This window comes from Zootoca vivipara, chromosome 9 (assembly GCF_965207765.1).
Source record: "Zootoca vivipara chromosome 9, rZooViv2.hap1.1, whole genome shotgun sequence".
In the NCBI taxonomy this organism is placed as follows: Eukaryota; Metazoa; Chordata; class Lepidosauria; order Squamata; family Lacertidae; genus Zootoca; species Zootoca vivipara.
This window is the reverse complement of record NC_142592.1, coordinates 31288332-31303577: the sequence shown is the minus strand read 5'-3', so window position 1 is coordinate 31303577 and position 15246 is coordinate 31288332. Positions and strand designations below refer to the sequence as shown.

The following is a 15246-nucleotide window of genomic DNA, read 5'->3' as shown; positions in this document are numbered from 1 at the left end:
CTAACTCATATCCATAGGACTGACACAAATATACAGGTATAACTGTTTGGTAAAAGTTCTCTCATTAATTTGGACCCTTTCTCCAGGTGACCTGAGACGCAAACTTGCTTCCAAAAACAGACCACAGTTCCAGTTTTCTACCCTCCCCCCCCCAAGTCACATTGCCTACTATCGATCAAACTCAAATGCCTTTTGGTATCTCTGGCATTTTCTACCAATTTGGGAGTTTGTCTATGAAAGGTGTGGGAAACATTTTTGAGTTCGAAGGCCACATACTCTTCTGGGATACTGTCCAAGGGATGTATGCTAGTGGCATTATCAAAATCCAGGTAACATTACAGTGAGGCAGGACACACAGGGTGTGAAGTAGAGTCCATGAGAGGTGTGGACTGAGGAGATGGGGCATGACCATGAACCATGCCTGTCCAGGTCACACTTCCTCCACTCATCTGCAAAACATTTTGAAAGTGCTTGATTGTTCTGTGGCATCTCCAGAAGTTGAGTTTCCCCACCCTGCCCTGCATCTTTACTTTCCTCCCTGCTTGCTGACTCACTTCATCTTTTGCGTCTTCCCTTCAGCTTTTGCCAATGCTGCCACCACATGATGGCCTTAACAGTCTTAGCAGGGGCTAATGTGTTGGCTGGACAAGGAGCAACAGAAAAGGCAAGCCATCTTTGTGTTTTGTCTAGCTGGTGCCATTCACAAGCTGTAGACCACATGCTGCTCACCCCTAAGAACCAGTCGTGCTTCCACAAATGTGGAAAAGTTACTAGCACAATTTTGAAGCCAAGAAAGCCTAGTGATAACTGTAAACTGTCTTAATGAACAGGCCTCCAGAAAGGATCAAATTCTTGAATAGATTGGCCATTTTAATGGGAAGCTCTGAGACAGCTGAAGCACCATGTTTTCAACCCCCGTGTGTTTTGGTGCTGAAACTGGTCCTCTTGTGAGTATTATAATATATGCCAAGCATTTTGAAATATGTTTTTAAGGCTAACCTTCTCAATCACTTGCCAAGTCCTTAAAACCATGACAAGAGAAGGAACATAAAGAAAAATAATACCTGGTCAAGGCATTTAAGCCTGCCCTGTCTAGATGATTGACAATGTAAAACTTGATTTGTAAACCTTTCTTCACTATTTATTGAAATTCAGTTAAAGGTATGCTAAGATTTAGAGCAATCGTTACAGGTCAAATATATTTAAATGCATTGACTCCAGGGATCACTTTCAGAGCTGTGTTTTAAAAGTACAAAGAGAGAGAGAGTTAGGCAGAGCTAGAGAACCAAACAGTGTCAAACACCAACTCACAACATCAACAGCCAGCATGGCCAATGATCGAGGATGATGGGAATTGTGGTCCAACAAGATTTGGACAGCCACTGGTTCTCCAGCTCTGGTATTGGACTTAGCGGGTTAAACCACAGACCCTAGGGCTTGCTGATCAGAAGGTCGGCGGTTTGAATCCCCTCAACAGGGTGAGCTCCCGCTGCTCGGTCTCAGCTCCTGCCAATGTAGCAGTTCTAAAGCACATCAAAGTGCAAGTAGATAAATAGGTACCACTACAGCAGGAAGGTAAACAGTGTTTCCGTGTGCTGCTCTGGTTCGCCAGAAGCGGCTTTGTCATGCTGGCCACATGACCTGGAAGCTGTATGCCGGCTCCCTCAGCCAATAACGTGAGATGAGCACCGCAACCCCAGAGTCAGTCACGTCTGGACCTAATGGTCAAGGGTCCCTTTACCTTTACCTTTATCTAACACCACATTCCAATTGTTGCAGGGCTTGCAGAGAGACACTAACACCTAAGCCAGCAGATACAAGCAAATATCTGCTTACACACAAGTGGTTTAATAATTGGAGCAGTATTTTTGGTCTACTTTTAGACCTCCCTCCATCCCATAGGATCTCAGGGAAATGGCACATCAAGATCAAAGAGGATACTTCCATAACCAGGTACACTGAAAACTGATGCAATCTTCTGTGAGTGCAATCACTGAGTTAAACAAGTGGACCATTCCCTTGAGATGCCACTTGTATATATGAGTCAATGCAGGTAACATATTAATCAGTATACTGGGGTCACTAACCTTTTGATACCCATGGGCCTATTGGAAAACTGGAGAAACTGTCATGGCCACCATGCACATGCCATAACTGCACATAACCCACAACTGGTTTCCACTGTGACCCATAAAAGGTTGCTGAAGCATAATTGTGAAGTGGGCGCACAGCTGAAAAGGAAATAGTCCACTCACCAAAATTGCAACCCAAGACTAATTTTAGCAGGGGGAGGGAGGGTGTGATAGAACCCTGCAGGTGCCGGGGAAGGACCCATTTCTTACAATGCAGAATTGTGAGAAACATAAGCAACAGCCTGGTTGAGGAATACAGGGAAAATAGGAAGCTGCTTTATACCACACCAAGCTGTCCATCTGTCTTGCCCAGTCCTGCCTACTCTGATTGGCAGTGGCTCTTTGGGGTACTAGGCAGAGAGGTCTTTTGTATCACCTGATCATTTTAACTGGAGATGGCAGAGATTGAAACTGCACATCCAGGCTAAAATAGTTTCCTCTGAGACCAGTCATGCTAAGAAATTAAGCACAGAGTTCCATTTGGGACATCTGAGAGCAAGATTACTATATACACCATTCAATAGTGCCTCTTTTGACTTCCACTAAGAGCAGCAGCTGAGACAGGAAGCACACCCAGAAAGATAGTTGAATACCCTCCAAAACAACTCATCCAATGGGGCGGAGCTGCAATGCTAGCTTCCTGGCAGCAAGGTTTTTTGCCATTTGCCAGGAAGAAAAAGGAGATGGATGAGGTTTCAGCGAGGTTGGTGTGGTGCAGGCATACCTGTGGAAGATCAAGATAAGCTCTGGTCTGTGCCAGCCTCTCCACAACCTTGCACTTCTCCCCTTCTCTCCTGCTGAGTGGCAGCAATCCTGCTGCCAGGAAGATGGCATTTCGACTCTCTCAAACAGGGCAATCTGTTTCTGAGTATCCTCACTGTCCATTTTGTTGTGGACAGTAGGCATGTTGTAAAATAGTAAAAACAGAGATTTCAAATAAATCTCTAATATTAAATAGCGATGACACAGCCAAAATATCTGTTCTGCATTAGGCACATCTCTATCACTGAGTGTGTGCCCATTAGATGGAGAAAAACGTGAATTCATTTTTTCTGGATGTTTCATGTGACAGTACACTTCTGCCAGGAACCATGTGAGAATGAGCAAATTCCAAGTACCGCAAAGCATTTAAAGTAAAGGCTTAAAGTTAAGTTGATGAGCACTGCTTGTTAAATCAATGGGATATCTCACGTGAAAGGAGATATTGGTGTTTAGAAAAGACTAGAGTTTTCCATGTGTGAAGCTCCAGGACTCGGCCTGTTTCGTGTAAAGTAGCAAGGCTCTGGAATATCATTGCCTATTTAACCTGAATTTTGTTCGTCATCACAGCTATGCAAGGATCAATGGAGCTCTCCGTCTTGGTTTTCTGTTTTTCCAATCTTAAATTCAGTGAGAATCTTAAAAACTATGTGAGAATGAGCAAATTCTCACACTTTTATTCTCCTAAATAAGCATGCACCTGAAGCATTTTAAAACCTACATTAGCCTCCTAACGTCAAACCTAGACATTAAAAACATTTTTAGGCATCAAATCTTCAAAAGGGAGGAAATGCCACTTTAACACTCTTAGCAAGAATGTTAAAAATAGACCCCCAAGCTGAAGCAATTATTTTGTACATCAGCCTTCATCAACCTGGTGCCCTACAGATGTTTCAGACTACAACTTCCATCAGGCCCAACTCAAAATATCTGGAAGGCGGCAATTTGATGCAGGCTGTTAAATATGTAGGCAGCATACAACAGGCAAATATACCTAGCTTCTTGTTTCTCTTCACCCTTGAAAATGTGTAATGGTAATGGATTTCCTGTCTTTATATTGGAATGCTTTTAAAAGGCTGAATTGAACTTCAGAGAAGGACACACATGAGACATCAGTAACAGCCAACCCAAGTATGTTGGGAGGAACACCCTAAGAAAAAAGGAAATGATGAGTTATAGAGATCCATCAGTGTAAATCTGTCCATTTGTTTGTGAAATCTGAAAAAAAAATATTTTATGCCTCCAAAAATTAGAATGGCTGCTTTGCTAGCAAACAACCACAAAAAGCCCTGCTTAGAACAAAGATTCAGCCTAATGCAAATTAAACTGGATTTATTATCAATCCCTCAGAATCGGATGTTCACATTAAAAATGAGAATTACAATAGGTCCTTGACTGCAGAGCAACATTATGCCAAGAATTAGTGTTCAGTTTTGTATGGGGTTATTAATATATTTTATTCAGAAATTTAGCAGGAGAAAGACCAAACAGCTGGACAAAAAAGGAGAAAGACATTTTGGTGGCAGGGCTGAACCCTTCCAAGCACCGCAGCCACGACTTCAGGAATTGGACAGATCCCTCTTAATGAACAGTTTGTTCCTCTACAAACCAGCTGGTGTCATCTGGGTGAGCAGCATCCTTTTTTAAGGTTACAGCTTTTAATAGCACTTTTGCGTTAAGCTAACATGCTCGGCACTTAACTCCAATAGTCACGAAACATTTTTACAAAGAAGCCAATGCCTTTTCTTCTAAGCTGAATAATATGTTTGTCAATATTTATAAGCAATGATTAATATCAAATGCTATACATTTATTTCTGCAGCTATTTTAAACAAGCAAGGCCAACTTGGGGGGTCTTATTTTCAGTACATTTAGTAAAAACAAATTAGAAGTCTGGAAAATCACAATCAAGCCAGATGGATTAGGTCCCTTAAAGCCTTTTCCCCTCATCTATGTGGCTTTCTTGGAATACTTTTATTTCAGCACTTAATCAGGAAACTATAAAAAAGGAAAGACTTGTATATACACATCAGTACAGAAAATAGCATTCTAATTTCACTTTGTAAACCATTTAAAAAAGTGAACCAAGATGCAATACAAGGCTGCTGAAAGCCCTAAGCAGTTTACCATGAAGATTTATTTGACCTCCAAAGAGGTCTTTGACCTCCGTTTCCCCCTCTTATGATTTTGTTCTTTCCACTAAATGCTTTACAAGTTTGAATGAAATAATGGTATTTTCAGCCCAGTACTATTATTTACCAGCTTTGAAAATTAAAAAAAAAAAAGGTGCAGGGGATGATCATCCACTCCCTGCTCCCTGGAGTGCCACCTGACCCCGCTCACCTACTCACACAAATGCACACATTCCCCTTCAGCATAAGCAGGACTGCACTCTGGAGCACTTAACCCATTAAACATTAACATCAGCCAACAATTTCAGAAACTTGGAATATATATTGCGAGCGTGGCTAAAGTTCCTGGTTTGTATCCACCAGGGTTTTGCACCAACAAACAGCATGTCTACTTGTGCAACTCAAGGCACCTGAGTTTTGCTTTTTTTAAAAAAAAACCCTACTCACTGCAGCCCCCTGGAACCCCTTAAAATGGCTCTAGTTGGGAGATCCTCTGGAAGAGTGTGGATTAGGGTGTAAACGACTGCATGCAGCAGAGGGGAATCAGCAAACACTAGGTGCTATTTGTCACATTAGCATAAGCACCTCCTTGCTAATGCAAAGCCTACCATTAGCTTCAACCCCCTAAGTCTAAGAGGTACACCTCAAAACCTGCAATCTGTATAAAACCAAGAACCCCTACATCACAATGATGAGTTCTAACTTTCTATCTGGCCAGGCAATGTTTGTGCTAGGTTTGTGAGTTTGTTATAGTTACTTACAGAAGAGGTGAAGTAGCAAACATATTAACATAAGACGAGCCTGCTGGATCAGGTCAATGGCCCTTCTAATGCAACATTCTGTTCTAACAGAGGCCAACAGGATTCTTGCAGGAAGCCGGCAAGCAGGACAGGAGTGCAACAGCACTCTGCCCACCTGCGATTCCCAGCAACTAGTATTGAGAAGAACACTGCCTCTAATAGTGAAGGTAGAACGCAGCAATCATGGCTAGGAGCCTTCACATCAAAGGGCAAAGTTGACAGACATTACAGCTTCATGACTATCCTATGGGTCCAGAGACCTTGCTCAACTGTATCAGCTGGCAGCAAACACCAGCAATTATATAGCTTACAGTATAAAACAAAATACAGAGCTTCCTAGATCTTATACCTCCATGACAGCAGTGGGAGATTGGGGAACATTTATATTTCAGGAGGTCCTCAGTAGCAGCAGCAACAACAAAAAATAGTCTCGTCCTTTGGAACTGTTCACCAGTCTTGCTCTCCTATAGAGAAATAACATAACTAATCTTTGTATAAGGGGCAAACACAATTGTTGTCAATGTAGATGAAGTTGCTATCATCTATGAGGAAAAGATAGGCAACAAAGGACGTTGTGGGCATCCTTTTGTCTCGAGAGATAATGGAGTGCACCTCTGGGCATGAAGTCAAACTGCTGGAGAATCACAGCACCTACTGTAGCTGCAGAGACCTATCCTATCTGCTTTTTTATTAGGTGGGATAACAAAGGAAGCATCCAACCTATTTTTTTTAAAAAGCAGGTAGGATAATTATTCCATGGAAAGCAGTTAAGAAAATTTTTCACTGAAAGAATTAAATTTCAACCCCACTGTCTTTCTCTATTTTGAGGTTTTCAGGTGGTAATTTATTCTCATTACACAAGAAAGCTGTTGGATAGACAACATCAAGCCTGCACCAAAGTTATTTTCCAACCATATTTGTCTGAGTCACTCAGTCACACAAGTCAGTTGCGTATCCCCATTTAACTATACTTCTCACTGTCTAATGTGTGTATACTTTACTGCTGCTTGTCCAAATGTATGGCCTCATGACATCAGGATTTTTTTACTGGAGTTTTACAGCAGATGAAAAAGACAATTACATATGTTTCACAAGCACACAAACAAACTGTGTACATCTTGTCCCATGTCCCACTGAATTCTTTATGACCAGCTGAGAATACCCACTTAACAATGTATTCATTGTACCTAGTGAGGAAATCTAAAATACGTGAATAGGCATTCTGGGTGCTGCCCCCATAATCCTTTGGATGCTTCCAAATCCTGAGTACAGAGCAGGAAGCACAGTAAGAACTTTTGTTGGCTGCAATCCTAGACCCACCTACTTGGAAGCAAGTCCCATTGGATTCAATGAGACTTACTTCAGAGTAGATGGGGTTGCATTGCATGGTTAGCTGGGTTAGCATTTAATAGAAAGGATGCAGCTGTTCAAAAATGGGGCTTTATTATTATGTTTTATCAGTTATATTGCTGACTGCTTGACATGTGACTAACACCTACTGCAGTGTCTGTACCAGGAAAGGCAAAACGTAAAGGTGAGTGATATAATATAAAAAACTAAGATGTTTCCAAAAGGCATAAGGTCTGTATACATTTGCAAATAACACTATATATACTCTCATTCTGTACTACAGATATGAAAAAGCTTTTAACTGAACTTTATAAAGATTTTAATAATAGCAATCATAATACTACATTTGCCTTGATATTAAATATGTTCCCTAGTTTGACATTGGCAAAAGGATATCAGTGCATGTGTGTTTGCGAAGCATTGGGGATCCTAAAGTATCAGCTATTCAGTAATTAGCCAGTTAAATAATTGTACTGTGTGCTGCTTTATTACTTAAGCATTTTTCTCTCACTGGCAACTGTGGCTGAAGGAGAAGTGGACTACAGGTTTCTCAAGTATCTACACATTCAAGAAGTGAGAGGTAGAGCTCCCTCTAGAAGAGAAAATAAGTAATTCCCCATGGATGTCACTTAAAGGAACTGGTGAAAACCAAACAAAAACAAAAAATGACAGATAAGGAATGCTAAAATCCCAGGGCAATTTTAAACCAATCTACTTAAAACTGATATTGTCTGAGGGGTTTGGGTCGCAATCCTTAAAGCAGTTTTTTCTAGAGTAAGCTCACCATGGTCAATGGGACTACCTCCAATGAAAACTGGGATGGAAAGCTGAAATGCTTTTATCATTGTATGGTATGTTACAAAGGGAAAACACACACGCAAAGCCGTTTCAAACTGAAATGCCCATAAAATCTGTGCATTTGTAAATCTCCCACTTCTGCTATGAACTCTGCAAAAGATTACATTTTGTTTGAGTGATAACTTTTTCACACAATGACCGCTCTTCAAATACAAGGCAATAGGAAGATAAAATTTAGATGGACTGCATATTAGTACTGTGTCTATCTGGTAGCTTTGCATCAAAATAATCGTTGAAGGTGCCCTTTAAAAAATCATGCAGACTCCATATTTTTTGGCAAGTGCTATGCTTCTGTACAAGAAACAATATTATTTGATTTTTTTAAAAAATCCCCTCCAACTGACTGACGCATAACATGAAAATAAGACTTATCTTCAGCAGTTCAGATTACGTTTGTACATAAAAATCCTCAAAATATTTGCTTACATAATACTGTATTTAGTCACTTAAACAATTTAAGGTGAAGCATTCTTTATAAATACCATGGGTACATACATGTCCACGCATTATTTCAAAAGCTTTTCGTGTACATATTTCTAAGAAATTAAGCTGTTCTGGATACAGAATAATAAACAAACAAATCTTTTAGAGGATCAACAAAATGCAAATTACCGCCATTCCTATGCATGCCTACTCAGAAGTAAGTCCTATTAAGTTAATGGGGGCTTACATTTCAGTAAGTAGGTAGAGAATTGCAGCTTTATTCATATATATTTTTACTTCTAGAATTGTACTCTAAGGTCACAGAGTCTACAACTCTGAGAAATATATATAGTATTATCAGAGTGGGGGGAGTCACCATTAGAATACTAGACATAGTGCCTTGGCTGGAAAAAAATATATACCGTAGTCACCACCAATATTCAGCAAGACATAGAACTCAACTTTTATAATACCTGTTGGGAGTAATTGTACACTTGCTTGTCAAGTATTTTAACACTTCAAGTCTCAGAATACTATATGTCTCAAATAATAAAATTGAGTTTGCTGATTTTTAATTCTCATTTATCATTGTATAAACAACAACAAAAAAGGCTACAACATGAACAAATGTTTCAATTTCCATCTAAAGCCACATCAATCATATTGGGGCTTTGAGAAGGGTAACTTGTAAAACATGTATTTAAATCCTGCACAATATTTGTAATAAACTAACTGTATAAATCCATCAATTACCATTAACCTTGATTTGGTTATTAGTATTATTCTAGTAACTGGACAAATATGTATATATTTTTCTCAGCTCTCCATCAAGTAGTCCCCTTCTACCTCTGTATCTCTCCAACAACCTTTGCTACAAACTCCAAGCAAGGTACTTATATTTGGAATTTCAGCAGTCGTATGAACCATCAACATACAATACTGCTTTATCCCATAATTCTTGTTATATATTTGATATGAACAACTGTCAGATGAGTTAAGCATGACATATTTTGTATTCATTTAGTGAGTAGGGGGAGAGAAGAGTCAGGCTTTGAACTGTGGAATCAAACTCCCAATTCTAGCATAAAATCCCTTAAAACAGAGCTAGCAGGTTGTCACCATTTATTAACAAAGCTCACTTAAGCGCTCTTTTAATGTGTAGGAAGATTAGGTTGGAATGAAATGGCTACAGAGAAGCATTTCATGCTATTGCAACTGCAACAGACTCACAATTTCCAACAGCATGCCATTATCCTATGTCCAGTAGCTCTATAGCAAAATTTGCTCTATTCACAGTATCTGCCTCCTGTTATGGTTTTTACTAGAAACAAATTCGGTTCAGAGACTTCTTACAATGGAGTAGACTCATTGACAATTCAGTGGAAATACACCAGTGCGGATGAGTACTGTGGGTGACTCCCCACTCTACTTCTCAATTCTCAAGTCATGTATGTTTCATACATTCCAAGGTACCAGACAAAGTAATATACTACCTTAATCTAGATCTCACCCTAGGCAGACACTTCTTTCCCCAGACTAAAACATCAACAACTCCTAAATGTCTCCCTAGACATAAAACTAGGTCAGATGTAAATAAGAAAAAGTCTTGCAGCACCTTAAATATTCCAGCCTTCACGGTGCCACAAGACTTTTCGTTGTTTTTGCCACAATAGATGAGCATGGCTATCCCTCTGGAATAGATCAGGTGTACTTATTCATTTGAGACACTGTATTTCTTAGCAATCTGGAGTCTCCTGAAGGTTTTGCTTTCTGTCTCCATTCCAGCATAATGAATGGATGTCAAACATACACATATTTAGCAGATATAATTCATTGCCAGCACAGCTAGATGATATCTCTTTAAAACATCAAGTTTCAGCTGCTGTGGTTTAAAACGTAGGATTTAAGATTAACCCTATGAGGCTTTCCGTTGACTCAACCGAACGTCTGTCCTTATAATCTGTTTGTTATATCCGATTTAGAATTAAAAATAACTCTTGCCATTAACAATAGTCAAGAAGACACAGAGAATCTGGACAAAACTAGGACAGCTTTTCATCGGCTCAAAATGTGGTTGCACAAATAAGGGTCATGCTATGGGGTTAAAACACCTAAGTATCAAAAATGACTATGTACTGGCTGACCTCTGAAGAAAACCCAGTGTTTGAAAAAACATGGAAACAGCTGCTGAAATATGGCATTTTCTACTGAAATTCACAAGGTCAGAAGCACAGAGGTCCGTTTATCTCCTCCAGTCACAAATCAACATTAAGAAAACAAAACTTGACATCTCCCATGACAATTGGAAGGAAAGATTTATTAGAATCCTGATACCGTCTACAGATTGTGGCTGTGTATTTTTGTTCTCTGCTCATTTAGAACTCTACTTGGAAAGCTTTCCAGTTACATTTACCTAGAGACTTCTTCCTACCACTTCCCATCTGACAGAAATCACTCAGCTGGGTCTGATGAATAATGGTAAAAGGCAGCTTGTATCAGCAATGATTGAATTACAGAATGTTGAAGATTACAGAATGCTATGAAGCCTCATTCCAATGAGTTTGCTTAATTTACGTACTATACTCCAGTAAGCAGCTTGATGTCTTTATAAGAAAACATCAAGAGACACTGTATTATTAAGGGAGAAAATAACAACGAATTCCATAACTTTTGTTTTTACTTCTTTAACTTTTTGTTAACATGCAAGTAAGCATACATGCATTTTGTTTTTAACCACACCACTAACACCATATATGGATATATTATCAATAGGCCATTATAAATTGCCTCAAGATGAAGCAAAAAGACTATGAAAACTATGAAGGAGAAATAAAGGGGGCATGCTTAATGTAAATACAATTTTTAAAATCTTACAAGGAATGGTAGATCAGAGATCCATGACCATCAGTATTTTCAAAAGCATCACTTTAGTCATGTGCCATTACCACAACCATCACAACCAAAACCTTGCCCGTCCTTTAGGGAATACTGCCGGTGAATAACACCTATTTCTCTATCAAAGCTTACAATGCTGTGCATCAGTAAGGATGCAACTGAAATCTTAAGCTGCTAATCAAACATATTGGGGGTTGAGGGTTGGTTGGTTTAGTACCTGGTGTTGGAAATTGTTGATGCAGAAACTCTTTCTTTATCAAATAATCAATGGTTAGGAGAAGAGATGTGAAATCAGAGGGGTCGACACTTTAAAAATAAACTGCAATTAACTTTCCCCCCCTCAAACACCCCCTTTGTTGTTGTGGTTGTTCCCTCGGGGAAAAGGAAAACAAGTAGCAAACAGATCCTTTCAGAAGCTGATTCCCCTTCAACCCGTCCACAGGAGCTTTGAAGATCTGCTTCCTGCCTTATAAGCAGTTTCGTTGCTTTGGACACAGCTTTCAGCCTGTTTCCGTCACTGGGTTGCAGGCAGGATTCATTCCCCCCCCCGGCCCCCGCCCCACCCCTCCCCCTCTTCCCATTTCACCCCATGTCACCCACCAGCTGACTTTTCCTCCAGAAGAGAAACAGTAGGTGGGTGGAGGGCTTTTCGGAGCAGAGTGGGTGGAGATTGTCAGGCATCCACCCAGCCCAGCTTCACCCCACCGTTATCACCACCCTTGCTTCCCCCAAGTCAGCAGCCACTGGCCAAACTGCTTTCCCAGGGTCGGAGGGAGAAACATGTGCTGCCCCCCCCGCCCCAGAGAGAGGCCACCCGGGTGCTCCTCCTCAGCCTGGCTCCGAGCTTCCTTCTCTCTCCACAGACACGACACACTCACACACACACTCACACTCCGAGAGACCCCGGCCGAGCCATGAGACGGGAGGGAGCCGCCGCCGCTGCGAAGCCCCTCCAAGCAGCAGCAGCAAGCAGTGCCGCTTCACGCTCGCTGCCTTACCTGGCAACCGGCGAAGCGGGCGCGCTCTGTCCTTCAGAGCCTTTCTTTCTTTCTTTCTTTCTCTCTCTCTCTCTCCCTCGCGCGCTGCGCCTCTCCCGGGATGGCAGACTTCAATAACAAAGCCCCGCCAAAATAATAATGGCACTCAAAAGTGTGCGGGGACGCCAGCCACCTCCCACACACACCGCGCGCGCACGCACGCACACCGGCGGCAGGAGCAGGAGCAGGTCCGCGTAGTGTCCCCCCCTCCCTCCCCTCTCCGGCTCTCAGCGAGCTGGGCTTTGCGTTGGGGGTTAAGTTTCAGCTGCTGCGGGCAGGCAGGCAGGCTGGCTAGGAGGAGGGGGAGGAGAGGCGCCGGGCGGGGAGGGGGGCCGGGCCGAGCCGAGGCCGGAGCATCACGGGCTCTGCAGCTTCTCCAGGAATCCCTCCACAGCGAGGCAAGAGCATCATCGCCCAGCCGCTGCGGCCCCATTGGCCGGGAGGCGGGGCTTGCGCGCCGCGCGGCCAATCCGCCGGCCGGATTCATAGGTGGGGCTTTGCTTAGGCGGCAGCTGCGCCCATCCCATGGCTACGTTCGCCTTTCCATCTCTCTGCTCTCGCCTCCCTCTGCCTCCGCCCAGCCGCCCAGCGCTCTCTTCCAGCGGGGAGATTGGGGGTGGGGGATGGGGAGGGAGTTCCCTGCGAATGACAACCAAGGACACCAAACTGGTCTTTGGAATTGTCAAAGGGTGTGAGAGAGAGAGAGAGACTGGGTGTTTGTGTCCCAGCACCTCTCTCTCTTTCCACCTTAAGCTGAAGCTCTGCAATGGAAAGGCAGTCGCCCGGGTGACATGATTCTCATTCTCGCTCGCTCTCGCTCTATCTCTCCCTACGTCCCCCTCCGCCCTCCTCTCTATCTCCCACTCCCCGCCCCCCTAAATCTCAGGCAATTTACAGTATGGCATTTTCAGACCAACAAAAGAGAGGCATCGAAAGGGAGATGCAGGAGCTGCGGAGGGGAGGGGAAGCTGGAGGGAGAGACTCTCACAAGCAGTCATCAAATTGAAAGCAAAACCTCCTCACCCCCAAACAAGTAAGGGGCTACCTCTTTTCCTGTACGCTGAGGCTACTGAAGCTGATCATTCATTCATTCATTTATTAAAAGCCATCTTTTTCCTTTGCAATGCTACAGGGATTTGCCTGAGCTAAGGGGGAAAACACCCTCTCTCGCTCTCGCATTATCTTTCTCCCACATTCTTTCTCTAGCCATAGTAAAACTAATCTCGATCTCAATTGTATGGACTTTATAGCATTAAGGGTTGAAGTAAAGTAGAAAGCATAGTTTTCAGAGGTCTTTACAACTTGTGTTCATTATGAATTGGTCAGATAATAGCTCTGTAGCACAACACATTCTGTTAAGCACAGTTCTTTTTTCTTTTTAGTGGGTTACAAGTACAGTATCCAATTAAGCTATGAACCGGAGCTACCCTGAATCTCTGAGGAAATAGGCAACTGTAACTAGTAAAAATGACTACATAAACTAAAACATTTACTGTAATATGTTATGCTATGCTTTTGCCATGGGGCATCATAGTCAAAACTGTCATTTGGGTAGCTGCTACTAATCTATCAGCATCCAGAACAGTATCATCTGGGGCTGCATGTGTGAATGCACACACTCTCCTACTTAAGTTCTGCCACAAAGTTATAATCTAAAATTAGAATTTCTAGTGTTCTACTTTCTAAAAGCTGTGACTAGTCAAATGTTACATGCCAGACACATGAGTTATATTTTGGAGGCCACCAACCTCCTGTGTACTATGTCCATCCCATTTCAATGAGAATTTGCAACATGTGGACTGAGGTGTATAGTGGCAGTAGAAATTTGAACTGTTTGATAGCCTTTGTGGAAAACCTTCCATCTACCAACAGTGATAAGGAGCTGTCCTATAAATCAAATGCATGGTCCATGTACTGTATCAACAGCAACCTCCAGGGACTTTCTGGGTTAATTTTTCCAACCCTTCCTAGCTGCAAATACCAAACTTTAGACCTAGAGGCAAACTTGTGTGTGACAGGAGCCTCTGAGTGGATGCTCATCCCTTTGCTCATCTAACCCCACCTGCCCCTTCTAGAGAACACTATAAAAATAGCTAATTTTGAACATGCTTTATTTCTGACTGAAGAGTTCTCCAAGCCGTGCCATAGTGGTCTATGCACCACACTGCATGTAAAAAGGATGCTGTCCACTGAGTAAGTGCTGAAAACTCACTTTGAATTACACTTTTCTAGGATCAGTTTGAATTACACTTTTTCTAGGATCACAGAACTCAAAAAACCAATACAGTATACCTAAATTAATTAATTGCATGCACCTATTTTTAGGAAGTAATGCAGACAGACATACCAGTATATACTTTCTTAACCTGGTGGTGTTTCTCAGTATATTATACCCTGCCTTGAGTAATATCATAATGGCAATCAGGATCCTTGGTGCTGTTTCTTAACAGGAGTTTCGAGAAGACCTGTGGCATAGTTTTCAGAAGTGCTTATATTGAAGCAAGTATTCAATATTTCAGCATAGTTGCAAAAGTGGAACATGGATTAATTTCTCAGAGGAAAGCATTGAAAGTACGGTTTATTTTTCACAATGGATGTATATTGATGATTAGAAAGGTTCAGAGTGCCTTTACCTTGATTCCCATGGAGCTTTCTTTGATAACTGCCAGCAGACTTGTAAAACACAGTCTGTCCATTTGCATCAGCTGTGTTCATTGTTCTTCATTTTTCTGACTTTATGTTATAAAAATCATACTTTTGATTTTGCTACAGTGTCTATTACCAATGCCAGCTTTGCACTGACATAATGTGCTGTACTTGTGATGCTATGAGCTCACAGAAGCACAACAGAAAACAACAC

At 41.8% G+C, this 15246-nt stretch overlaps 1 protein-coding gene across 2 annotated transcripts in view; it reads right to left on the bottom strand.

The window, feature by feature from the left end:
* SYT1 (synaptotagmin 1) overlaps positions 1 to 13217 on the bottom strand; it is a 339802-nt gene extending 326585 nt beyond the window's left edge. The window contains exon 1 of one of the 2 annotated variants that reach the window (XM_035127518.3): positions 12348 to 13217. The gene's annotated coding sequence lies outside the window, so the exon portion shown is untranslated. The remainder of the gene's footprint in view (positions 1 to 12347) is intronic. The other variant, XM_035127522.3, reaches the window with a different exon arrangement.
* Between the last annotated feature and the right edge of the window lie 2029 nt (positions 13218 to 15246).